Source organism: Diadema antillarum, unplaced genomic scaffold, assembly GCF_040938485.1.
Source record: "Diadema antillarum isolate AM-2024a unplaced genomic scaffold, OU_Dant_1.0 seq00000094_RagTag, whole genome shotgun sequence".
NCBI classification, from domain to species: domain Eukaryota; kingdom Metazoa; phylum Echinodermata; class Echinoidea; order Diadematoida; family Diadematidae; genus Diadema; species Diadema antillarum.
Window position 1 is genome coordinate 1768937 of NW_027271183.1, and position 27319 is coordinate 1796255.

At 40.6% G+C, this 27319-nt stretch overlaps 1 pseudogene; it reads right to left on the reverse strand.

Annotated features, from left to right (window-relative positions):
- Positions 1–4772: 4772 nt before the first annotated feature.
- LOC139726658 (uncharacterized) lies at positions 4773–5449 on the reverse strand (annotated as a pseudogene).
- Between the last annotated feature and the right edge of the window lie 21870 nt (positions 5450–27319).

Sequence of the window (27319 nt, forward strand, 5' to 3'; positions counted from 1 at the left end):
AGATAAAGTTGGTAGGCTTATGAAGATCTCTAGAGGAGCATCAGGGAGTGGATCTATCAACATGACAGCAGAAAACAGTCGCTTCCTGAAACGATTTGGTTGGATCCATCAGTACCGAAACGTGAAGAACACTGGAACCCCAAGTGTTGCTGTATTGGTAAGTATAGGTTCCCTACACGACAACCTCCCACTTTTATCAGGGTATCGCTGGTTCTACTCCCTGTTTCATTTAATGTAGAAATAAATGTTTCTTGAATGGAATGAATGCCTTTGTCCCCACTGCGCACTATATTCAATTGTATTTCCTGACAAGGCTTATTTATATTCCAAGGTCCTGTGAGACATTTGTTCAAGGAGTCGCACTTCTCTTTAATGCATGTCCATAATTATTCATCAGAAATGAATATATTAATTTCAAGGGACACAAAAATCAACAGTGAACAAGTCAATATTAATGAAAATGTCACGTTTTGCTTTTTTAACCTGGTGTAGAAAGGAACAGTAGGCATATGTGCATCATCAGAAGGGAAAAGAGAATCCGAGGACGACGATGAGGGGGCTGATGAAGAAGAGAACGATGAAGACGAAACCATAGACCTCAGTGTCAACAGCTCGATAGACAGCAGGCCTCCCAGCAGGGCATCTTCCAGCAAGGCTTCACGAAGCAAAGGAGGGCCATGCAAGAAGAGAGATATCTCCCCTGCATCAGATTTTGCTCAGGTAAAGTGTTTCTAGATTTTATCATGTTTATGGAACGAATGCAGTAAACACAAAATTGTCACAGCGGCAATTACAGAGAATTTATAGAGAGAAAGAGAAAAGAGAAGATTAAAAGGGGAATAAACCGAAAGAGTAAGATGAAAGGTAGAAAATAAGAAAGTATATAAGTATAAATAATGCAATTGATAATGAAAAAAAAGAGGAAACGAGAAAGTGAGAGAAGGATGAAGCAGCTGAGAAAGGCCATACATGTTACAGCAAGACCAATAGAAGGAGGAAGACAGAAATAATGATCAGAAAAATACACAGAAATGGGAAATGCGTGAGCAAAAGAGAAAAATTAAAAGAGGACAGATTTTGTCTGTATTTCACTCATTATTTCTATTTGTATGTCTTTTTAGCTGTCAAAACAGGTCAGTTCCACCAGGGCTGCCATTATTGAAGCTATGAATGCGGAAAAGGGTTTCGAGAGTCAAAGGATGTTTGCACAACTGGTGTTTCATGAAACAAGCAAGATGGATGAGGAGACATGGAATGAATATTATATCGATGCGACAAAACAGCTTCATCAATACAGAAGACAGCAAATCCAGAAGAACCGAGAATCACAACAAGCCCAGCAGCCGTTTCAGCCTCTTGCACAGCCCTCCAAGGCTCCTCCACAATTCCGACCTCCAATACAAACTTTCCAGTCCCATCCACAACCTTTCCTGTCTCCTGCACAACCATTTCGGAATCAACAATTTTTTGAGCCTTCGATTTACCATGGTCAGTCACTGGGCCACCAAGACATCTCGCCACAGGGCCACCCGTTCCGAGGTCATCAATACAGTTCGTCACAGAGTCAACAGCCGCATGGCCAGCAGATGACATCGCAAGACTTTCAGGCCCATCATAATCTCCCTGTATGGTCTCCGCCTCAGGAGCGAAGCTCATCATCTGCTGGACCTGCCAAGAAGCCCGTGTCCTACTCTGACCCGGGTGCTAGTACCAGCAGCTATGATACTGCCTCACAGATGTTTACCTTCCAGTGTCCAGATCCCCTGATGAACGCGTCCAGTGAGAACAACACTCAGGAAGAGACCGATAGCGAATAACTGTTGTGTTCACAAGCTGCCAGGATTAAACTCTGTCTGGCAAGTGTTACAGACCGTTGATCTTGACTTTTTATTTTTTTCATTTCTTAGATTTTTTGTTTTCATTTTTGATCTCTTTGATTTTAAAGTATAGGCATTAAGAACTACACAGCGTTTTAGACTTCATCAGGATTGACATGTAAATTTGGGACTGTTGTCTCCATGGTAATCAGTATTTTGTGTTCAAGTTTGTATTTGAAGTTGCTCTCCTCCTGTAAGTTTACAGTTCACATGTTAAAGTGTTAGCAGGGTTTTCATTCTTGTTTTCTGCTGTTTGTTGGTACCATGGTAATCAGTAGGCCTACTTGATGATCAAGATACAGTCATGTCAGTTGTACTTGTCATGTAACTTTACAAATTACATTTCAGAGTGTATAAACAAGGATTTATGCTTGTTTTATGCTGCTGTTCGTATAAGATTATAGTGATCATAAGGCTAATTATCAAGTTAAAGTTGTGTTAAACTATTGTTGTTTAAGGTCACATAAATTTTGATTGACGTTAATTTTACTCTTCTCGGACGCCATAAAGTTGAATGGTATGGTTATTTGTTGAAGGGAATCTCTTTTGCTGACATTTTCAAAGTAAACAGTAATTAAACACCAATTTTTTTGTCTTAAGACCAAATATACAAGTCTCAAAGTCGAAATGGTCTGGAATTAGAATCAAACACATTTTTGCAAAACATTGTGCAGTCTGCAAGACAGGCTTTTATGTCAGCCTTTTATTGAATCAACCGTGGCACCACATCAGACATGTCAGATATGTAATGGTTTGAGCAACGCACGAATTCAGAAATGTCTACTCTAGTTTGTAGTTTTGAGATGAATTTCAAATTTCTCTCCTCCCCCCTCCCCCAACAAAAAATTAAAAATATTCAACGCGTGGACTTTTAAGATACACTATATATAGGATTTCGAAGAGTCAGCATCTGCACGGCCGCAAAAATAAAATCATGACACATTTATCAATGAAAATTTCTTCCTGCATGACTATGATGAGAAAATTCTTGTTTCCGTAAGAATGAAACTGACCACAATCAAACGGAACCCCTTTGCATGCTGTTGTAGTTATCATATCTTCTTCAAGAAAAACTGAAATACTTGTATAACTTGTAAGGTTCTCTGTAACCTGCACCGTTTGTTTGCTTCATAACAAATTGTGTCTCTTAAACAAACTGAATTCGATCCACATGTATTAATTCACAGTAATACAAATCTACACACTTCAACAGAACTGCAATGACTACTTTGTAAATTTTCCAATGAAGTATCGAATCAAACAAAGTCGGTGAAGACGTATTGTCTCCCAAATGTTATTGTGGCGTCGATGTCCAAGAAAGAGGAATGTCATTCAGTCACAATGATATAATTGTTGATGATCAGTATCTCATCTAGCCATTGCACACTGCCTACACGCGATGGAGTTGAAATACTCCACGAGGTTGTTTCTTTGCTCCTTTGCTGCTCTTCTGTAGAGAAATTATTGCTTCAGTAATAACGAAACCCCTTTGCACGCTGCTATTGTTATCAGTATGTATTTCAAGCAAAGCGAAATATTCATATAACTTGTAAGATTCTCTGTAAGTAGCACAGCTTGTTTGTACAAATTAAAATATATTGTCTTTGAACAACTGAATTCGATCCGTTTACATTTATTCACAATGATTGTGCTTTATAAATGTGGAGTGAGCTTTGACTGAAATGCAACAACTTCTCTGTAAATTTTCAGATAAAATGGCGCATCAAACAAGGTTGGTAAAATACATATTGTTTCCAAAATGTTATGGTGGCTTCGATGCCCAAGGTAGAGAAATGTTCAGTCATCGTGACGTAATCATTTATAATCAGCACATATCATCGTGTCATGGCACACTGCCTACGAGCGAGTTGAAAGACTCGACGAGGTAGTTCATTTCCTCCTTTTCTGTTCCATTATATATCTTGCTTTAGTTATTATGAAACTGTTTACAATCAAACGGACCCCTTTGCATGCTGTTACTTTTTCACATGTACTTCAAGAAAAAGGGAAATAATAATATAACTTGCAAGATTCTCTGTAAGTAGCAGAGTTTGCTACAAAGTAAAGTCGAAACAAACTAAATTCAGTCCTTTTGCATTTATTCACAATGAAGGAAGTGTGCTTTAACGGAAATGCAACAACTACTTTCAGATGAAATAGCACGTACACATCAAACAAGGTCGGTAAAGTCATATTGTCTCCAAATTGTGGCTTCGATGTCAAAGGTAGAGGAAGCTACTGCAATGTCATTCAGTCACACTGATCTAATTATTGATTATCAGGATCTCATCTTGCCATGGTACACTGCCTACTGGCGAGTTGAAATACTCCACGAGGTAGTTCCTTTGCTCCTTTGCTGCTCTGCTTGTGTTGCCACGATACAGTTGTTCCATGTCTGGCAGATGGGCATCCTTTTTCCATGAACCAGGAATTACTTCATGGTTGTGCTGCTGGTCCTCTTGATCAAGTGTAGCTACATCAGCTGTAGGGTTTCTGAACAGAAGAAAGTTGTGCAGGACACAGCAAGCATGGGTAATCTTGATGACTCTCTCTGGAGTTAGAGGCAAAGTGACCAGAAGGCAGCGGAACCTTGCTGCAAGCAGACCAAACGCATTTTCTACAACCCGTCTGGCTCGTGAAAGCCTGTAGTTGTAGACTCGCTGCTGGTGAGTCATGTTGCGAAGTGGCAGAGGCTTCATCAGCCAAGTCCTCAGCGCAAAAGCGTCGTCTCCAACAAGGAAGTATTCAAGTGGCTGGTCATCATGGGGCAGACGGTCTGCTGCAGGCAGGTTCAGCTTCCCGCTCTCAATGGCTGTCTTGAAAGGGCTCTGATTGAACACCCCAGCATCAGAGCCAGAACCTGTCTGTCCATTGTCCACATACATGAACCTGTAGTTAGCGTCTACAATTGCCAGCAGGACAATGGAGAAAAAACCTTTGTAGTTGTAGAACAAACTTCCGGTCTTTGCAGGTTTCTTAATGGCAACATGTTTGCCATCTATTGCTCCAACGCAGTGAGGAAAGTTCAAATGGTTGTAGAAATCTTCAGCCACTTGTTTCCATCCCTCTGGGGTATCTGGGCACATGAGAACTTCATCAGATAATTCTTCAATTATTGCCTGGCACACTTGGGGGATAAACTCACAAATAGTATTATGAGCAACTCGAAATCCATATTGTAGGGTCTTGTAGCTATTGCCAGTGGCTAGAAACCTCAAAGTTATAGCAAGTTTCAAACCAGGTTCCAAAGAATGTCTGAAGTTGGTATCCTGTTTTGTGATTCTCGGTGCAATTCGTGTCAGGAGTTCATTGAATACCTGTGGCTCCATCCGCATGAAATTGGTAAATGAAGAAACATCTTCGGCATGCAGTTCTTTCATCAGTTGTTCATACTGCCCGTGGAGGGGTCGACGCTGGATCCAAGGCTTGACCCACACCCTTCTTCTTATTCTTGCAACAGCCCGTTTTCTTTCCTTTTCTCGTTGAAAACGTTCGCATTCTGTGAATACTGTCTCTAGGGCATCCAAATGGTGAAGAATTGTAGACACTAGCAATGGATTCAACCTCCCCATGACGTTTAGCTACCTGTTTGAACAGCAGACAAGAGTGAACTGAGAAGCACAAAGCTCTGGTGAAGTAGCTCTGCAGTCTCATTATTTTATGAATACGCCCTCGGAACGCAACTTTACGCAACTGTAAGCAACTCTACGCGGTCTCTACGCTCAACCTACGTATGTGTAAGTAGCTCTACGCCCGCTATACGCGAAACACGCTGCATATCTACGCGCTACTTACGCAGCCGATTTCGGCGTAGTCGCTACGCAACTCTACGCAACTCTACGCTACTCTACGCAAAGCTTGGTGTGAAACCCCCTTAAGCCTTTCATTCACAAATGCCTCCAAACATCAATATTCTGATATTCAAAGTTCCTTGACCTCTGGAGGTCATCAGAGGTCAAATCAGACTTACCTCCCGATCTTTAAATAAATCTTATGGTATGTACATGTACTTAAACTGGTGAAAGTTTCATACTTTAGTCAAATTTTGCACAATTCTCATGATTTTGAGGGCTTCACCGCTCTGATAGCTAAGCGTATGTAATTTGAAACCACAGATGTGACATTCATGAATATCATACTCTAGGAGTTAAAATGAATAAACTCATAATCATAACATAATCAAACTGTGAGCAAAGACCAATTATTTGAATGAGAACACTTATTTGGACTGCTGGCTGAATTTTCCATCTTCTTTCAATTTGGCGAAAGTCATTTTTCACACTCTGGAAAAAGAGCGTCAGTGTTCAGCCAAGCGTGAACAAAAATTTGTTTTGTTGATTGCGCTTGATAGATGAGACTATTGAGCATCCATATAATATGAAAAAATCTTCCATATATTTTGAAATGTAATTTAGACGATTTTTTTCAAAAGTGTAACGTTTTATTTGATACGCCCTGTATAAGTGAGGATACTCAGCGTTTACCAAGAGAGATCAAAGCAAGCGACTCCATAATTTTTGTCGCCAGCGTCCACGCTTACCCAACTCGACATTCCAAAGATTATCACCTCCACAATCCCAAGTTAATGATAGCTCATAAGTCATTTGGATACCATGGACCAGATACTTCGAATAATCTCCCTGAGCAAATAAAGACAATCGTTAAATTGTATTCTTTTAAGACACTTTTCAAAAAGATATAATTTAGCGAAATATAAGGGTGTATGAGTGACAAGAAATTTGGTTTTTTTTTTATGTTAGCCCATAAACGGTTTATGTGGGCAAACACCGTATTAGGAGTCTTACATTAATTTGCAGCATGGGCCTTTTTAGAATCATACTTATAATCACAATAAAAAAGATATTGTTAACAGAAATATGTAATTGACATGTACATGACATACAAATACAATGAAAACAAACCCAATTATGTATCTTATACCCAAACGTGAAATTGTATTCACGCCATACACAGCACCGTAAAAGACCGCAAAAGACAGCACAGCACACTACAGCACTCACCTCAGCACAGTATTGTAGTAAAAATGACTTTTGAAAACAAATATGATAACTTTTTTCCCCTCTTCCCCTCTATTCTTTCTTACCTTAAAAATTACTACAAACACTATATTTTGGAGATGATTATGGATTCTATTTTGTAGATACCTCCGTTATACAATTATGTAAGTCGAAAGTTAATTATCGAATTTTACCCCGAGGCCTGGATCCATGTCAAGCTTCTGCTTACGATCGCGGTCTAACAATGTCTAAAAATGACAATTCTAAAATCAATTCATTTAAATCCACCTTTTGATTTTTTAAGTTCGTTTATCGAAACGACAAGAGATATTCTAAATAACAATTAATTCTCTTTAGATGATTTACAACTGTTATTTTCAAGATTTCCTTCTGAACCTTTCTTTTTGTGATATTATGCTATACGCTTTATACATCCTTTTTAATACTGTCATGTTATTTTAATAATTATGTATGCACTCTGAATTAATTTTTAAGACAGTATGCTAAGCTGTTGCGTAGTGTAATGTTATTTTCTAAATCTATGTATTTTTTTGTTATGTGTGATTTAAAAAAAAAGAAGAAATAAAATCAAACTAAACCGAAATCCTTTGTTGGATTAGAATCGCCTGTATTGCCAACCCTTTTCAATGCTACATCGAAACATTTCACGAGGAAAACCTATACAATCCACAAGTTCCTGTTAAGGCACTATCCATCCCTACTTGATGAATGATCGAGCAAACTAGAATAATAAAAACAAGACAAAATTGTTACCTGTTTGACCGATGGTCTCCGTCATGTTGCTTTTACAGTGTTTAGCCGGCAGTGCGGAGTATATGGTTAGCCCAGTTTATTCCACAGTGGAGGAAATGTATAGAGAAAGATAATTTGCAAAGGGAAAGAATCGGTCGAATTCAATTTCAACACGAAAAAAAAAATCCCGCAACTCAGCGGCTTCTTAGAGTTTCAAAATAATTTGGACAGCAAAACACCATGACACAGAGTTTAATCACTCTTACAGGATGTGATGAGAACGAACAAAGTGCTATGGGCGTGGCAAATGAAACGACCCTTGCTGCTGGTGAGCATGCGTCATCTGGAACAAATGACGGCAAGCTATATTTATGTCTCAATATCACAAAGAGAATTATCATAACGGCAATAGTGCAAAGTGCATCGAGTATTAAAACTAGACATTGATTGGCAACAACTCCACTATAAGGCACCACAGAAAAACCTGACTGAGAGATATCTTCGTCGCGACGATGTCGCATTGTGCATGTTTCATGATTTGCATATGAACAGGCGTCACGTGCATATGAATAAGCAACCGTGCATATGAATACACGTACTTTCTTTTCATACCTTTGTTTATTCGTCCCGACGATAAGCGACGATAGAGAAAGGATTCCCTTTCACTAATCGTCGCTCTTCGTCCCGACTTACTAGCTATTTTCAAATTTCGGCTTCTATTGTGCCTTGCGTTTCTTTTGTTAAAAACGTCGCATATCGTTCCCGACGAATCATTGTTCAACCGTCGGGAAACGTCCTGACTATATGGCTTCGTTTCAATGCCGTTCGTGTTCAAGTTTATATGTTTTGTTCAGCTATACTTGTCACAGCATAAAGCCTGTTATCCGTGTGATCTAAAACGTCGCATATCGTCCCGACGAATTACCATTACTGTACCACCGAAATTCCGTCTCTGTTCCATCGTCGAGCAACGTCCAAAACGCGTGGCTACAGCTAATCCGCTGGGTGATATGATTCGCAATGCCGAATACGATAGTGAATGGAAAGTTTTGTGTTTTCACGAGAAAAAAAAAAGTATTCTCGCTGCTATAGATAATTGTGAATAACAGGCTGACTTTCCGTCTTTTGTGGAAATGGTAGTTACGGCGATGTGAAAGGAGACTTGACCGCAGTCGATAGACATTGAATTTGTATTATCTTGTCTTTACGTGTAGGAAACACGGCGGAGAGATTTTGTCCGGTTTACAAACGAAAACTTGACCATCGTTGCAAAACTTATTTCATGGTCGCCGTTCGTTGTCAAACTCCGACAATTTCTGTCATATTTTTTGCTGTAGAATACATTGATTTTTTTTTTTGTTATTTGACACAACATTGAATCAAATATTTGTATTTTAACAACGTGTTTACCTATTCATTCTGTTGCGGCATTTACTTCAACTGGTCGTCGGCCTTCGCGTGGTTGTAATCATTGTTAACATTTGTGTCGTCTTGTAAAATTTTAGAGCGGGCGGAGAGATTCTGTCCAGCGTTCAAACGGGAATTCGACTGCAGAACTTGTTTCAGCTGTCAATCCCTGCTCACTGTTCTCATTGTTTGTTATGCTAAAAAAGGAATATTGATTTCATGTTGTCAACATACCAAAAAATGTCAGCTGCATTCGCCTTTTAACCTTACTGTAAAGGCGGATTTTTTTTCCACCCACTTTGCGCAACCAGAAACTAGCGCAAAAAGTAATTATGCGAATGTTTTCACTTGCTATTATGTTTCAGGAGATGATGTCTTGGTTTCGGTAAAATACGAAACTCTCTTTCACGGCTGAGTGCGAAGAATTGGTCACTAAGATGGTTGATGGTAGCTACGACGACTTGTAAGGAAACTTGACTGTTATCGAATTAATTGTTAAGCTTCAGGTGGAGAGATTTTGTCCGACTTCCAAACGGGAACTAGACTAACATTCTTATACTTATTTCAGCTGGTTGTCTTTCTTTGTTAAACTCCGTTGACTTCTGTCATTTTTGTAGCTGCATAGAATACATTGATTTCTGTGTTCTTTGACACATCATTGAATCAAATCTGTGTATTTTAATACCAGGTTTACCTTTTTACTTTGTTGCGGCATTTACTTCAACTGAACGTCGGCCTTCGTCATGGTTGCAATATAATTGTTAAAATTCATGTCGTCCTGTAAAATTTTAGAGCGGGAGGAGAGATTCCGTTCAGCTTTCAAACGGGAATTCGACTGAAGAACTTGTTTCAGCTGTCCATCCCGCTTTTGTCGATCCCTGTTAACTGTTCTTATTGTTTGTTATTCTTAGAAAAAGAAACAAAACAAAGAAAAAATTGATTTCATATTGTCAACATACCATAGAATGTCATCTGCGTTCGCCTTTTAACTTTACTGTAAAGGCGGATTTTTTTTTTCGCCCACTTTCCGCAACCAGAAACTAGCACCAAAGGAAAATTATGCAAATGTTTTCACTTGCCATTATGTTTCGGGAGATGATGTCTTGGTGTCGGGAACACACACACACACACATACAAAATAAACCACACACACACATACACACACACACACACACACACACACACTCTAAAAAATGCGGGGTTAAAAGTGAACCCGAACGGGGTTGAAAATGACCCCGCATACTTGGTCAACTATGCACTAACCCCGTGCGGGGTCATTTTAACCCCGCATTGCGGGGTCACCCAAAATGACCCGGCAGCGGGGTTAAAATCTAACCCCGGCGGGGTTAGAATTCAACCCCGTCGCGGGGTCATTTCTGGATGACCCCGCATGATTGCGGGGTCATTTAAAAAATAACCCCGCATGACTTGCGGGGTCATTAATCCGACCTTTTATGGGAAGCCAAAAATGACGAATTATTTTCACAAATGTCAAATTTTCACATCAAATTTGATAAACAGATTTACATGAAGCTTATTTGTTTTTTCTACCCAGAGAAAAATGTAAAGTACATATCAACATGATACGGCATTCCATGATCATTGAAAAGAAAGAAAAGAAAACGAAAGCGTACATTTAGAGTCTAGCAAGCAGTCTTGAAGAATCATCGATCACTGGCGTAATTTGTATGCTTTGTAGTGATCAATACCAAAATATAAGAATCAGCTCTGCAATGATTCCCTCCTGCTTATGCAGATTTTGGAGAAAGTGGGCGTGTGTCAAAAGATGTTATGATTCTAGATATGACTTGTAATTGTAGATAATGATTATGAATAGATAAGTACATCAGTTTTCCTGGGATTAGAATAACGATTTTAACTTAGTGTAAAATGTAAAAATAATTTCAGTTTTATACAACTAACACAAAAGCACACAAATCACTGCAAAGTATTCGTTTCTCTCCCAATTTATTTAGTACTACAATTCTATCAGAAGAAATTCAACATTTGAGCGTGATCATTTCATTTTATTCTTTGTTACAAGCATACGTTTGTTTACAGTTGGATTTAAAAAATGAAGCTAACCAATTTACAATTGGACGAAAATCAAAGCAAACCGTTCAATAATAGGGTTCTATAGTGCCCGGGGCCAGAGTTGTCTATTTCTATAGCGAGAGACCGCCGATGTGTGATAAAACTAGAGAGTTAGTCTGAAAGTCTGCTAGTCCTTAGACTTTGATTCGAGAATGATAGAGCCAGGACGTCCAATACTAAGTAACTGAAACTCACTTACGTGATTAGGAGAGTTAAGCTGCGTCTGCGATAGGTTTAAAAAGTACATAGATGAGAAGATGATCCGTTCGATATAGCCTACATTTATAGAAATTTTGATTTATTCCATATTCCAAGTTGGTGGCGTTGATCAGAAGGATGATGGCCTGGAAAGGTGCCACGATGTCAGTGAATTCGTTCCAGCTTGGCTCAGTGAAGAGCTCGATCGGCGGCTAGACTAGATTTACATGTTCCTGATTTCCCTGGGCCTACCTGTTTACGACGACGATGATGACAAGATGTGTCCAGCCCTACCTCGACGATGACCTACATGTAATTTAAATTTCAGGCGCAATGACAAACATCTCAGCAAAGTTCGATCTCGCGACGAAGAAACACCTACAAGAGCACGATGATTAAAATACACCTTCTGTTGCAACAAATCTAGAAGTAGAACTCTCTTTACTTTAGTTGAAGCTGACGATGTCGATGTCGATAAACAGTAACCGTGCTTGAAGTGGAAAACCGGCGGCGGCTCCAACTATACAGTAGCTTCCGTATCTGTACACTTTCGTCTGAAATGAGAACAGTGTATGGTTTACGTAGGTGTAGGATTCAAAATCAGAATAGGAGCCCAATAGTTCCGTAAAAACAAAGTTGAGTTATCTGCACGTTGTAGTAGAGCGGTTAAACCCTCAAAATCATGAGAATTGTGCAAAATTTGACTAAAGTATGAAACGTTCACCAGTGTTAGTACATACCATAAGATTCATTTTAAGATCAGGAGGTAAGTCTGATTTGACCTCTGATGACCTCCAGAGGTCAATGAACTTTAAATATCAGAATATTGATGTTTGGAGGCATTTGTGAATGATAGGCTTAGATCTTGGTTACGCTGCACTAAATATGCATTTGTACTACAAATCTTCTGATTCCACAGGGTATTGACAGGTTTCTACCTTTGACCTCTGATGACCTTTAGAGGTCAATGACCTCAAAATACCATAATATTGATCTGTGATGTTATTAGTTAATGATAAACATGGTTAAGATGTGCAAAACAAGCATATCTGTTTTGCAATGAAACTGTCTTCATATTCCAAAGAGCAAAGACAGGTTTCTAACTCTGACCTCTGGTGACCTTTTAGAGGTCAATGACCTCAAAATATCATAATATTGATCTGTAGTGTCATTAGTTAATGATAAACATGGTTAATATGTACAAAACAAGCATACCTGTTTAACAAGAAATTGTCTTTACATTCCAAAGAGCACAGATAGGGCTCTACCTTTGACCTCTGGTGATCTTTAGAGGATGTACAAAACAAACACAATTGTAGCCCAGATGGCTACTAGCACATGTTTATAATAAAGAATAAAATAGAATAGAATAGAATAGGATAGAGAGTAAAAGAAAACAGAACACTGCGGTCGTTTTCCTAGACACCCTGTGAGGTCAATATATGCTCAGTCTTTTCTCCTTCTTGGAGTTTACGAAACCGTTTATCTTCCTTCCAGCTATTTCCTTTCTTTTTTTTTTCTTTTCTTTTTTTGGTCAAAACCACCTCTTCCAAGAAAATTCTATGGTCATAGGAATTTATGAGTTTGATGTTGGCTACTTTCCGCGCTAGTGGTCAGCACTCTCCATCCCAAAGCCCCGCGCCAAATTACGGGGAATGACGTGATGACATGTTTTTGCCCTCTGATCCCCAAACATAAATGACCCTCTGAGCTGGAAGGTGGCCCTCCTGCCAGAATTTATCCCTCTATTTTAGCATTTATTGTTTAGTGGAGTGGGTCAAACAGGAACTCCATAGACAAATTCAGGGGTAATGACCCAGAACAACGATGACGTTGGTTGCCATAGCCTAAGGACACTAATATTCATTTGGTTTATCATTTTGATATCCAAGAAACAATAAAGTTTTTACCAGTGGTTACAGAGAACAAGTGAATGAAGAAACTAAAAGAGAGTGGGCGAGTTAATCAGAATTAGAGATGAATCATAGAAAATTGAGTTTTCACAGAAACGAATAGGAGGAGCAAATTGAACATTTGACCAGTTAGGAATTAATTTCTAGTGAACGCCACACCCCATTATAAGATTGAGCCAATGAAATGCTTTAGGGAAAGGAAGTTTGTTAGTAAATTAGTTATAAAAAAACATGTCTCAGCCGAGAAATAAGTTAGAGTGGCAAGCACAGTGGGAGCGGCTTCACACTAAGTCTATGTAGTGAAGCAAAGGCAGCAGAGTATTTTGGAATTTTGAGGAACTTTGAGAATAGTTGGAGACTACAGAGATAAAGTCAGGAGTTCCCCTTTCTTGGTACATCATGCCCCCCCCCCCCCCTCCAAGTCAACCAACTAATCTTTAACGACGCTGAATACACCATAGACCTACGCTGTGAATGTGATGAGGATCTGACTGTCATGACTGAACCGGCGAGCAGCAGGACATTAGGAAAAACTATGAGTCACGATAAGACAAAAACTTTGGAGTGCAATTTCCAAACAGTCAACTGGTGCATCGGAGATGTTGAAGTAGTTTGGAGTGGTCAATCTGCACAAGACTAATCACTACAAGCCAGTCAACACAGGGCCTAACAGTGCCAAAGTGGTGCATGTAGTATCAGACTCCTTTACGACCAACAAGGGTTTGTGCCTGATGTTGAAGCGCCCTGTCAGACTGATACAAAGTGGAGAGTGATGGTGACGAAGAGAATACTGACAGCGTGACGGCAGACCGCTCAACGGACGGCCCAGTCACACTGAAGAGATCGACAATGACATGCAGACGAGGACCTCATTCGTCGACCGAGAGTAATCATTTAAGAGGAATGACTTTAATTTACGTTTGAAGACATTTCAAGAGATGTAGTAGTCTGATATGTTAAGGGGCAAATCATTCTACTGTTTGCAGGCCCCTATAAATCACTCTGTCGAGTAAATTATATATGAACCAAATGGCTTCTATTGAACATGTATTGTGTTGAAAAGTTCATGGTAATTCTTTTCCAGGCAAAATGTGTACATGAAAATTCCGATGTTAAAAGCATGTGATGGGAAATGTAAACAGTATGTGCGAATGCTTCTGTGTTTCCTGCTAAACTTGTTTGTTAGTGGGGAAAAGAAAAGAAAAGAGAAGAGAAGTCTCGCTCTACCACCTCTACATACCACAACGCCTACGGATATCTTTGTTTCACATTGTTTGTGGGGAAAAGAAAAGAAAAAAGAAGTCAAGCTTCATGAGAGATGTTCAGATCCCGCTAGACACCACAACGCCTACGGATGTCTAGGCTGAAGGTGGGTTTGAATGTCTTATAGGGCCGATAGAGCACCAACAGTAAGTGCAGATTAATTGGCACGCTATCTTTTGAAGAGAAACAATACTTTGTTTCACACAAGATGAAAAAGCAGAAAAACAACTGATAATCATCCGCTCATGTAAAATCAAGCAGAAGTTTTTCAAAACATTTCAAGAGGCATCTTGGTGAGTTACAGTCTGTTAAACATGCCAATATACTGTGAAAAACAAATTGAAGGCCACCTGCAATAGGCCACCTGCAGTACAGCCTCGCATTTTCCGACATCACAAAAACTTTGATCAACACTTTCCATATATACTCGTGATGGAGATGGAAAATAATAAACAACAACATTGCAAGATTAATGCATTTCTTCCAAGACAACAGACAGGAACTGATTCCACGTAAAATAATAAACATGTATTTTGATTTTTTCCATGCATTTTTCCCATATCATTACACACAATCATTACACACGTATACTTGATATGGTGTTCAGCTCACTGTGTGCAGACTGAGCACGACCCGATAATTCAGAACCTCTGCCTGAGAAAGGATTGTAGCCTATCCCGCGAGTCAAAAAGAAGCTTTCTTATCATCTCGTGCACCCTGTACTCTATGTGCAATGCACTCATCATAGAGACAAGCTTGCCTTCACCCAAACTGTTTAGATATTGTCAATGGAAGATTCTGATGATCGCATACAGTGGCTGTGCACCTATAAGAACGCTGGTCTGACCTCAGGATGTCTATCCAGTTTAGTCGTGGAGGAGATTTGTGTGCCGATCTGTGCAATGTACGTAGGCTCAATCGCGTGCTTCACTGAAGACGCAGATGCTGCCCTGTCTTGAAAGAGATCGAGGGTATATATCTAGACCAATTTCAGCAGGTTACACTAAATCATCACTTGCTGGCAGAGAGTCTTAACCGGATCATGCAGGTGATATTACCCGCTGCCAGCGTACCCTGATTCACACATTGGATGCAAACCGGATGGCGGCCATTAGTGGAAACAACCAATATTTGGGCATGGGGGCACAACTCTTGGCCAGGCCCAAGTGTTAAGGAGTATCGAGCATAAAGAAGACAATTAGAGTAAATAGTAGTTCCACTCCTATTTGGAATTGAGGTTCCTAAACAGGTCATTGAAAAAATGCCCAAAATTGCCTGACGTAATCACTGGCGTAGCCAGGGGGGGGGGGGGGGGGGCGATGGGGGCGATCGCCCCCCCTAAGATTTGGACCGGGGATTTGGGAGGCGGGAAAAAAAATGCGTGTATACTGTATATGCATGCACATGAAGCGGGTCTCCTTTGCAACCTTTCATCAAATAAGATATTTTTTGAATATTTCACTCAAAGTGTTCAACAGATCGTTGGAATTTCAATTCAAAATATGCAAAATCTCTCGTGCTTGGGAGGGGGATACCCCCTCCCAAACCCTCCCCCTCTGTGCCTCTTTCCCTAGCTTAGTACACTTTTTAGATTTACAAAAAATTATGAATAATTCTGAGTGCACAAGACTTATCACTTATATTCCGAAAACTCAAGGTTCCCTCATGTATAAGGGGAATTTCCCCTTTTAATCGACCCTTTCCTCCCTCAGCCCCCCCCCCCCCCCATCAGTTTTTATTGTGTGTGTGTGTGTGTGATTTCCCAGATGTTGATTCCATCAAAAATGCGTAGATGAGATATCTCAATTTCAGCCTTAAAAAGGCAAAAGCTCGATCGGAAGGGAAGGGTGGGGATAACACTCGCCCACGCCTTCTCCCTGCTCCCCGCCCCTCCCCCCCCCCTTCCACCATGCATAGAAGTATAGACTGTGGCTATACCCAGATCGCTTTATTTCAATTCTAAAAACGCAAAAGCTCCGCGAGCGGGAGGAGGAATTCCCCTTCCTCTATATACCTCACTAGACTTTATACATACACACAGATGGTGCACATTCGGAATAAGAGCTAAATTCCGTGATTTTATCACTTCGATGAAAAAGTATTGCACCAAATATTTGCAACAGATCGCTGAATTTCAGGTCTGAAAACGCAAAATCACCTTCGTGTGGGAGGGGATATGGCCCTATCTACACCCTCGTGTGCATGCTTTTTCTGTTTGACTGCTGAACAGACAATGTTCATGATATTCAGTGTAAGAATTAATACAAAAAGATTATTTAAATGATACCATTTTATAGGCAAATTGTTCAATAATAATCTACACTAACTTATACTGCAACTTTAAACAAGTGGGACTGTTTCATCTCGTTAAAACACGCAAAAACATGCATCAAATTGCACCATTTGCAACATCAAAATGCAAAAAGTTCTCACCGTGGGAGGGGGTACACCCCCTCCCACACCCTCCCCTCCCCCCTCACTCACGTTTGAAGACATTTCAAGAGATGTAGTAGTCTGATATGTTAAGGGGCAAATCATTCTACTGTTTGCAGGCCCCTATAAATCACTCTGTCGAGTAAATTATATATGAACCAAATGGCTTCTATTGAACATGTATTGTGTTGAAAAGTTCATGGTAATTCTTTTCCAGGCAAAATGTGTACATGAAAATTCCGATGTTAAAAGCATGTGATGGGAAATGTAAACAGTATGTGCGAATGCTTCTGTGTTTCCTGCTAAACTTGTTTGTTAGTGGGGAAAAGAAAAGAAAAGAGAAGAGAAGTCTCGCTCTACCACCTCTACATACCACAACGCCTACGGATATCTTTGTTTCACATTGTTTGTGGGGAAAAGAAAAGAAAAAAGAAGTCAAGCTTCATGAGAGATGTTCAGATCCCGCTAGACACCACAACGCCTACGGATGTCTAGGCTGAAGGTGGGTTTGAATGTCTTATAGGGCCGATAGAGCACCAACAGTAAGTGCAGATTAATTGGCACGCTATCTTTTGAAGAGAAACAATACTTTGTTTCACACAAGATGAAAAAGCAGAAAAACAACTGATAATCATCCGCTCATGTAAAATCAAGCAGAAGTTTTTCAAAACATTTCAAGAGGCATCTTGGTGAGTTACAGTCTGTTAAACATGCCAATATACTGTGAAAAACAAATTGAAGGCCACCTGCAATAGGCCACCTGCAGTACAGCCTCGCATTTTCCGACATCACAAAAACTTTGATCAACACTTTCCATATATACTCGTGATGGAGATGGAAAATAATAAACAACAACATTGCAAGATTAATGCATTTCTTCCAAGACAACAGACAGGAACTGATTCCACGTAAAATAATAAACATGTATTTTGATTTTTTCCATGCATTTTTCCCATATCATTACACACAATCATTACACACGTATACTTGATATGGTGTTCAGCTCACTGTGTGCAGACTGAGCACGACCCGATAATTCAGAACCTCTGCCTGAGAAAGGATTGTAGCCTATCCCGCGAGTCAAAAAGAAGCTTTCTTATCATCTCGTGCACCCTGTACTCTATGTGCAATGCACTCATCATAGAGACAAGCTTGCCTTCACCCAAACTGTTTAGATATTGTCAATGGAAGATTCTGATGATCGCATACAGTGGCTGTGCACCTATAAGAACGCTGGTCTGACCTCAGGATGTCTATCCAGTTTAGTCGTGGAGGAGATTTGTGTGCCGATCTGTGCAATGTACGTAGGCTCAATCGCGTGCTTCACTGAAGACGCAGATGCTGCCCTGTCTTGAAAGAGATCGAGGGTATATATCTAGACCAATTTCAGCAGGTTACACTAAATCATCACTTGCTGGCAGAGAGTCTTAACCGGATCATGCAGGTGATATTACCCGCTGCCAGCGTACCCTGATTCACACATTGGATGCAAACCGGATGGCGGCCATTAGTGGAAACAACCAATATTTGGGCATGGGGGCACAACTCTTGGCCAGGCCCAAGTGTTAAGGAGTATCGAGCATAAAGAAGACAATTAGAGTAAATAGTAGTTCCACTCCTATTTGGAATTGAGGTTCCTAAACAGGTCATTGAAAAAATGCCCAAAATTGCCTGACGTAATCACTGGCGTAGCCAGGGGGGGGGGGGGGGGGGGGGGGCGATGGGGGCGATCGCCCCCCCTAAGATTTGGACCGGGGATTTGGGAGGCGGGAAAAAAAATGCGTGTATACTGTATATGCATGCACATGAAGCGGGTCTCCTTTGCAACCTTTCATCAAATAAGATATTTTTTGAATATTTCACTCAAAGTGTGCAACAGATCGTTGGAATTTCAATTCAAAATATGCAAAATCTCTCGTGCTTGGGAGGGGGATACCCCCTCCCAAACCCTCCCCCTCTGTGCCTCTTTCCCTAGCTTAGTACACTTTTTAGATTTACAAAAAATTATGAATAATTCTGAGTGCACAAGACTTATCACTTATATTCCGAAAACTCAAGGTTCCCTCATGTATAAGGGGAATTTCCCCTTTTAATCGACCCTTTCCTCCCTCAGCCCCCCCCCCCATCAGTTTTTATTGTGTGTGTGTGTGTGTGATTTCCCAGATGTTGATTCCATCAAAAATGCGTAGATGAGATATCTCAATTTCAGCCTTAAAAAGGCAAAAGCTCGATCGGAAGGGAAGGGTGGGGATAACACTCGCCCACACCTTCTCCCTGCTCCCCGCCCCTCCCCCCCCCCCCCTTCCACCATGCATAGAAGTATAGACTGTGGCTATACCCAGATCGCTTTATTTCAATTCTAAAAACGCAAAAGCTCCGCGAGCGGGAGGAGGAATTCCCCTTCCTCTATATACCTCACTAGACTTTATACATACACACAGATGGTGCACATTCGGAATAAGAGCTAAATTCCGTGATTTTATCACTTCGATGAAAAAGTATTGCACCAAATATTTGCAACAGATCGCTGAATTTCAGGTCTGAAAACGCAAAATCACCTTCGTGTGGGAGGGGATATGGCCCTATCTACACCCTCGTGTGCATGCTTTTTCTGTTTGACTGCTGAACAGACAGTGTTCATGATATTCAGTGTAAGAATTAATACAAGAAGATTATTTAAATGATACCATTTTATAGGCAAATTGTTCAATAATAATCTACACTAACTTATACTGCAACTTTAAACAAGTGGGACTGTTTCATCTCGTTAAAACACGCAAAAACATGCATCAAATTGCACCATTTGCAACATCAAAATGCAAAAAGTTCTCACCGTGGGAGGGGGTACACCCCCTCCCACACCCTCCCCTCCCCCCTCACTCTCTCCGCTCTCTCGGGTTCAGTCGCGTTCATGATATTCAGTGAAAAGAAGTAATACAAGAAGCGTATTTAAATGATAGCATTTTATAGGCATATTGTTCAATGATAATCTACATCAAAATATACTGCAACCTTTAAAACAAGTGGGACTGTTTCACGTCGATAAAACGCGCAAAAACATGCATCAAATTGCACCATTTGCAACATCAAAATGCAAAAAGTTCTCACCGTGGGAGGGGGACACCCCCTCCCACACCCTCCCCTCCCCCCTCGCTCACTCCGCTCGCTCGGGTTCAGTCGCGTTCATGATATTCAGTGAAAAGAAGTAATACAAGAAGTGTATTTAAATCATACCATATTATAGGCAAATTATTCAATGATAATCTCCATCAAAATATACTGCAACCTTAAACAAGTGGGACTGTTTCAACTCGTTAAAACACGCAAAAACATGCATCAAATGGCACCATTTGCAACATCAAAATGCAAAAAGTTTTCACCGTGGGAGGGGGGACACCCCCCTCCCACACCCTCCCCTCCCCCTTCACTCGCTCCGCTCGCTCAGGTTCAGTCGCGTTCATGATATTCAGTGAAAAGAATTAATACAAGAACTGTACTTAAATGATAGCATTATATAGGCAAATTGTTCAATGATAATCTACATCAAAATATACTGCAACCTTAAACAAGTGGGACTGTTTCAACTCGTTAAAACACGCAAAAACATGCATCAAATTGCACCATTTGCAACATCAAAATGCAAAAAGTTCTCACCGTGGGAGGGGGGACACCCCCCTCCCACACCCTCCCACACCCTCCCCCTTCACTCGCTCCGCTTACTCGGTTCAGTCGCGTTCATGATATTCAGTGAAAATAATTAATACAAGAAGTGTATTTAACGTATACCATTTTATAGGCACATTGTTCAATAATAATCTACACTAAATTATACTGCTACCTTAAACAAGTGGGACTGTTTCACGTCGATAAAACGCGCAAAAACATGTATCTAATTGCATCATTTGCAACATCAAAATGCAAAAGTTCTTACCGTGGGAGGGGGACACCCCCTCCCACACCCTCCCCTCCCCCCTCACTCACTCCGCTCGCTCGGGTTCAGTCGCGTTCATGATATTCAGTGAAAAGAAGTAATACAAGAAGTGTATTTTAATTATACCATATTATAGGCAAATTATTCAATTATAATCTCCATCAAAATATACTGCAACCTTAAAAAAGTGGGACTGTTTCAACTCGTTAAAACACGCAAAAACATGCATCAAATTGCACCATTTGCAACATCAAAATGCAAAAAGTTCTCACCGTGGGAGCGGGTACACCCCCTCCCACACCCTCCCCTCCCCCTTCACTCGCTCCGCTCGCGAGTTCAGTCGCGTTCATGATATTCAGTGAAAAGAATTAATACAAGAAGTGTATTTCACTTATAGCATTTTATAGGCAAATTGTTTAATAATAATCTACATCAAAATAAACTGCTACCTTAAACAAGTGGGACTGTTTCACGTCGATATAACGCGCAAAAACATGCATCAAATTGCACCATTTACAACATCAAAATGCAAAAAGTTCTTACCGTGGGAGGGGGGTAAACCCCCCTCCCACACCCTCCCCCCTCGCTCGCTCCGCTCGCTCGGGCTCGGTCGCTTCGCTCCCTCGCAGACTAACCGCCCCCCCTAAGATGAAATCCTGGCTACGCCGTTGGACGTAATGACCCAAACTTAATTGGATGACAATAGCAAGTTGCAAGACACAGGGTTGCTTCATGTGGAATGCATGTTATGCCTCACAGTATGTCGCTTTCCAGATGGTCCATGACGTCACTGTATGCTTCAGGACCATGAGTCATTCACCGGAACCATACAGCCCACGAGCTTGACACTGACCAACACAGGCCCGCCAGCTCGAAACTTGGTAGCATTGCCCATGAGCTTGACACTTAGGCAAACCAGGCCCATAAGAGTCCGACACATGGGGGGAGGGGGAGGTCCACAAAGACCTCAACTGAATGGATTAAGCTTTCTGATGTAATACATATATTAATCTCGTGGGCCTTGTTTTCCTCGAGTGTCGAGCTCGCGGACCGCACAGCTTGTGGGCCTATTATATTTGATGTCGAGCTCATTGACCTTGTTCATCTAGTGTTTAGGTCACGGGATGTATGACTCGTGGGCTGCGTAACTCATGGGCTGTACGACTCGGGTTGTTTGACTCGTGACGTACATCTGATCTGATGAGATGGGCCTGTTGTTTTCTGGTTAGCATCTGTCACCCTTTCATCCAGTTCAAGGGACTTTGCCATATGCCTGTTCACAAACTATTAAGCATCAACCCAAAATATGGTACTCCCCTCCCCACCTTCCATGTTTAAGCGTACAAATTTTGTCCAGTGCAAATTGGATAATGTTGCACATAATTTCATGCAAGCTAGTCTGCATAACTAACCCAAACATAAATATTATATCTGAGGTCACTGCCATCACTGAAGACACGTAAGCTTCATTTCTGAAGTAATTGACCGCTCACATTCCTGAGACTTGTTACTATGAACCAATGCTTTGTGGAATGTGGATACATACTTTGATTATAACGTCAAGGCGTGATTTGTACATGATTAAACATTTAGGATTAAACCATTGAAGCCAAACATCAATATTTGCAATCCTACACAAATTTTTAGTGATATTCTAAAAGTCTGACCTCACATTGTCCTTAGAGGTCAAAGTTGGATATACACAGGGTAATGACCAATGTTCTGTGGAATGAGAAGACACTTCTTGTAGTATAAATGCTAATAGCATAATGCATGATTGCACACCAGGTATACAGTTAACCACTGAATATACATCAAATATCAATATTTTGATATTTTGAGGTCATTGACCTGTCACAGTCCTCAGAGGTCAAAGGCAGAGACGTGTAAATAATTTCCCTTGATCTGAGGAATAGGAAAACGATTCAGTTGTAACACAAATGAATTTTTAGGACATCGTTATGTTTATCATCAACAAATTGCACCAAATATCAAAATTCTGATAATTTGAGGTCATTGACCTCTGGAGATCATTAGAAGTCAAAGGTAGAAACCTGTCAAGGATCTATGGAACATGAAGACAATTCCACTGTAACAAAAATGAGTTTTTAGTACATCATTACCATATTTAACATTAATCAATGATGCAAAATATCAATTTTTATCAAATTTTGAGGTCATTGACCTCTGGAGGTCATCAGAGGTCAAAGGTAGAAACCTGTCAGGGTTCTATGGAACATGAATACAATTCCACTGTAACAAAAATGAGTTTTTAGTACATCATTGCCATATTTAACATTAATCAATGACGCAAAATATCAATTTTTATCAAATTTTGAGGTCATTGACCTTTGGAGGTCATCAGAGGTCAATTCAGACTTACCTCCCGATCTTAAAATGAATCTTATAACATGTACTAACACTGGTGAAAGTTTCATGCTTTAGTCAAATTTTGCACTATTTTTCGGCTTATCTGTTCTACTATTGTAAATAGATCTGTGTCATGATTTTCTAGTATCTAGAAAGATGTAACGTTAATGTTAGAACTCTCATTCTTTTTTTAAGCACCCATTCTCATTCACGGATTCCAGCACTGGAACTACTAGTAGGCCTAGGCACTAATAGAATTAGAAATGCGCATTCCACAGCGCAATGCGAATGTAGGCCCCTAGGCCCTGCCTGGCTATAAAACGGAGGGAATTTTTGCTACGTTGTGTATAGATAGTTTCTAGGCCCACCTAGTTAGAGAGTTTCTAATTTTTATTTCTTTTCGTAGGCCTAACATGTTAGATTTATTGTACATCTGAACTTTTGCAGTGTTGGTCTGACTGGCTGGGACCAAAAATGAATACAAACAAAATATAGAAAGCACCACTGTCTGCTTATTTGCCGGGGCATAGGCCTACCGGTAATTTGTTATTGTTAAGGTACCGTATCGTCCGTAGTGAAACAATGAAATAAAATCTTAGGAGACAAAATACATTTGTAACAATAAACATCCGAACTTTCACATGAGTTATTATTTATTAAGACTAAAATTTGAGATCTGCATTCCGTTTTTTCTAGTGGGCTAGATCACGAAATTGTTTATCTAACTTTAACATGTTCGGCCTAACGTTAGACAGCTTGATCCTACGTAGTATAGGCCTAACTACATTAGGACCTACTTGCATATTACAAGTCATTTATGTAGGCTACATTGAACAAATAACAAAGGTCATTGTTCTATTTCAAATTCAGGGTTCTCTAACAATAACATGTTAGAGTCAGTCACATTAGGGGGGTAATACCCCCAGTATTCGGTCATTTATTAAAGGGTGTGTCTTAACAGTTCTGATTGAGGTTAACTATACAAAGCCCAGTCGCTGTAGGTAGCGACTGCACAGCGTACAGTACTTACAGCGTCTGGTCGGGCTAGATTGAGGCGAGGATTTAGTTTTTAACGTTTTGCGAGATATTTACAGAGACCACTCTATGTATGACTAGCGCTTCTATGAGATGTCAAAGAGCATGCAATTGTAAGAAGTAGGCCCCTATCAAAAGTTTATTTGAAGATAATCGGTTTTGAAATGGCCGAGATTTCCAAAAACAAGGAGAAACAAAGAGATTAAAAAAAGGCGTGGCCTTCGTTTTTCTTGTCATCACTTTTTTGGATATCTCAGCCGTTTGAAAACCAATTTTCATCAAATAAACGTTGAATCCTTCTTAAAATTACGTGCTGTTTCATATTTCATAAGCGGTTTCTCATTATCTCACTTTATGAATATGATTCTTATAAACGTGAATCCCCACCTCGACCAGTAACATAGCCATAGGGCCACTGTATTGGCAACAACAAGGTCCTACAGTCCTTAAAGCGGAATACTAAAGAAATAGAATTATATATGAAGTGAAAGAGTGGGACACATAGAACAATTTGTCGTTTACATCGTTTAAAATGGCCTTTTTGAAGTGGAGTTAGAGGATTTTGAACATTTACATCTGTCACCCCCCTGAAATCTAGGTCACAGCGTAAATTTCGAGGCTTTGCCGATGACGTCATGGGATGAAAGGAATCGCGCAAGCTCTCGAGCGCCGCAGGCCCCCGCGCGCATAATGCATGCATTGTATCATACAAGTTGTTGTAGATAGTATTTGCATACAAAGTTTAAAAGTTTGTTTTTCGATAATGCACGCCATGCAGTGATGATCAGGATGATTTCTTGGTGGAATTTGAATGTGGGAGCGATGATGAACTGAGTGATACAGTACACACTAGTGATGATAACGATGATGAAACTAGTGATGATGACCCTGGTGAAGTTGGAGAGATAGATGTTGCTGACGAGCCGCACGGCGGGGCGCAGGAGGGAGACGCTACGGGCGAGCTAGTGGGGAAGGCCCAGGGCGGTCCGGTTGAAGCGGACGGACTTAGTGGAGATTGGCAGTACGAGCCCTTGCCACACGGCAGGCCAGGGGACAATGTTGGTGACGCAGGACCAATACCAGGTAGACTTCAAAATTTAGATGGGTAAGAGTTTTTTTTTAAATTCTGAACTGAAAATGAACCGAGCTTAGTGCTGACTTGATCTCGTACTTCAGAGCAGCAGTAGGCCTAACTATGAACACAGCCCAGTCGCTGTAAGTGGCGCAGCGTCTGGTCGGGCTACGTACATTTGTATTATCAATCACATCACACTCACTCCTATACAGCCCAGTCGCTGTACGTAGGTACGTCGCGACAGGTATTCGCACAGCGTACTTACAGCGTCTGGTCGGGCTAACTCACTCCGTACTCCCGTTCACAGCTCATCAGCATTCTATGTAGCAAGAGCTAGGTACTGCACGATCCATTCATTACTTCACCGAGTCCATCAAAGTTTTATCACTATCGATGAAAATCGCAGTGCTCTGTATCTTTTATTTTATCACCAGATAGGCCGGCCGGCCTAGTCAAGACTTCGACTTAGCCGATGCCCGCGCATTGATTGCGTGGTATCTAGCATTAGCGATCCACGTACGCCGAATGTTTCGCGAGTTTTTATTATTATTATTATTATTATTTTCACCAATTTCGCGAACCTGGTGCTTTTTGCAAATTTAAAAACACAAGAAAATATTAACTCTCTTTCCGTATATATTTCCTTCTTCCGTGGTGTACTCCACAACCACGAATTTAAGCACTCGCGAAATTATTGGCAAGTCCCGATTCGCGAAAAAATAGACTCGCTAAATACATGTACAATATGTATATGGCGTACACAGCTGTAGTACTACCGAGGAACTGCCGATATAATACATTTGTACGTATCAAAGAGGTACGAAGCTCAGGCTTCTCCGCTCTTTGATACACGGAGGCTACTGCACTGCGACATACGCGGCCGGTGATGGGCGCATGCATGTGACTGATCGACTACGAAGCAACATCGTACAGGCACTAGGCCTGACAGCTTCTGTATTCGTTGCCTAAATAACATTTAACAGACTCTATTTAAACGAGGAAATGTGTGATTTCATAGGAGACTTGAAGTAGAAAACAATTTTATTTTATTTTTTGTGACATTCTGATAAAAAATGTGTTGGGATTTCGGGGTATGAGCCTCGACATCACGCTCTCATCGAGAGCATACATAGGTAAGCTTAGGCTGTTGTGTGATACTTCCGGGTTTGCCTTTCATCCCATGACGTCATGGACACGCCCCCAAAATAACCACGGATCTTCCGATTGAGCATGATTCAGGATACAATTTTTCTAAGCAGCCGTTCTCCAAAACGCAATTTTCTAAATGGATGAATTAAAGGCCGCTGTGTTTAACATGCTCTATGCTTGAAATGGGGGAATAATCCAACAAAATATGCGTTTCCTTTAGTATTCTGCTTTAAGCTTTTCTGCAATATTTTATGAACTAAAATAATACATACATACATCATATCTACAGCAACGTATGTGAAATATATCAAATTTCTTTAATCTCAATTTTCATATTGTTAATATCTCAATCCCAAAAGATATCATTTTGAAAATCCCCCAGAATACGGTCACCGCGATCAGAATTCGGTCACGAGATATGCTTGAGTAGGGTCTAACATTAGGCCCTACCATTGTATTAATGATATTACGGTTTCATACTCTTATAGAGTCTTAATAGCCTGGAATTACCAACGTTGCAAAAATGATAATGTAGACAGGGGGTCTATGCATTATACGCCAGTTAATGTGAATGAACGACATAGAAAGAGATATAAGAGGAAAATAGTACCGATAATTGCTTTTCTAAACACATAGTAGTCATTAAAAAACCGAAAGATTCGCTCCAGGCTTACCTTTCGCTTTGCACTTCTTATCACACATCCTCGAGGCCTCATCCCCATGGCCCGCCCAAAGCTGTCCGTGCCCGGCGCCCCATCTACCCGGCCGGCCAACCACAAATACATGAGGGGCCTCGACGCGCA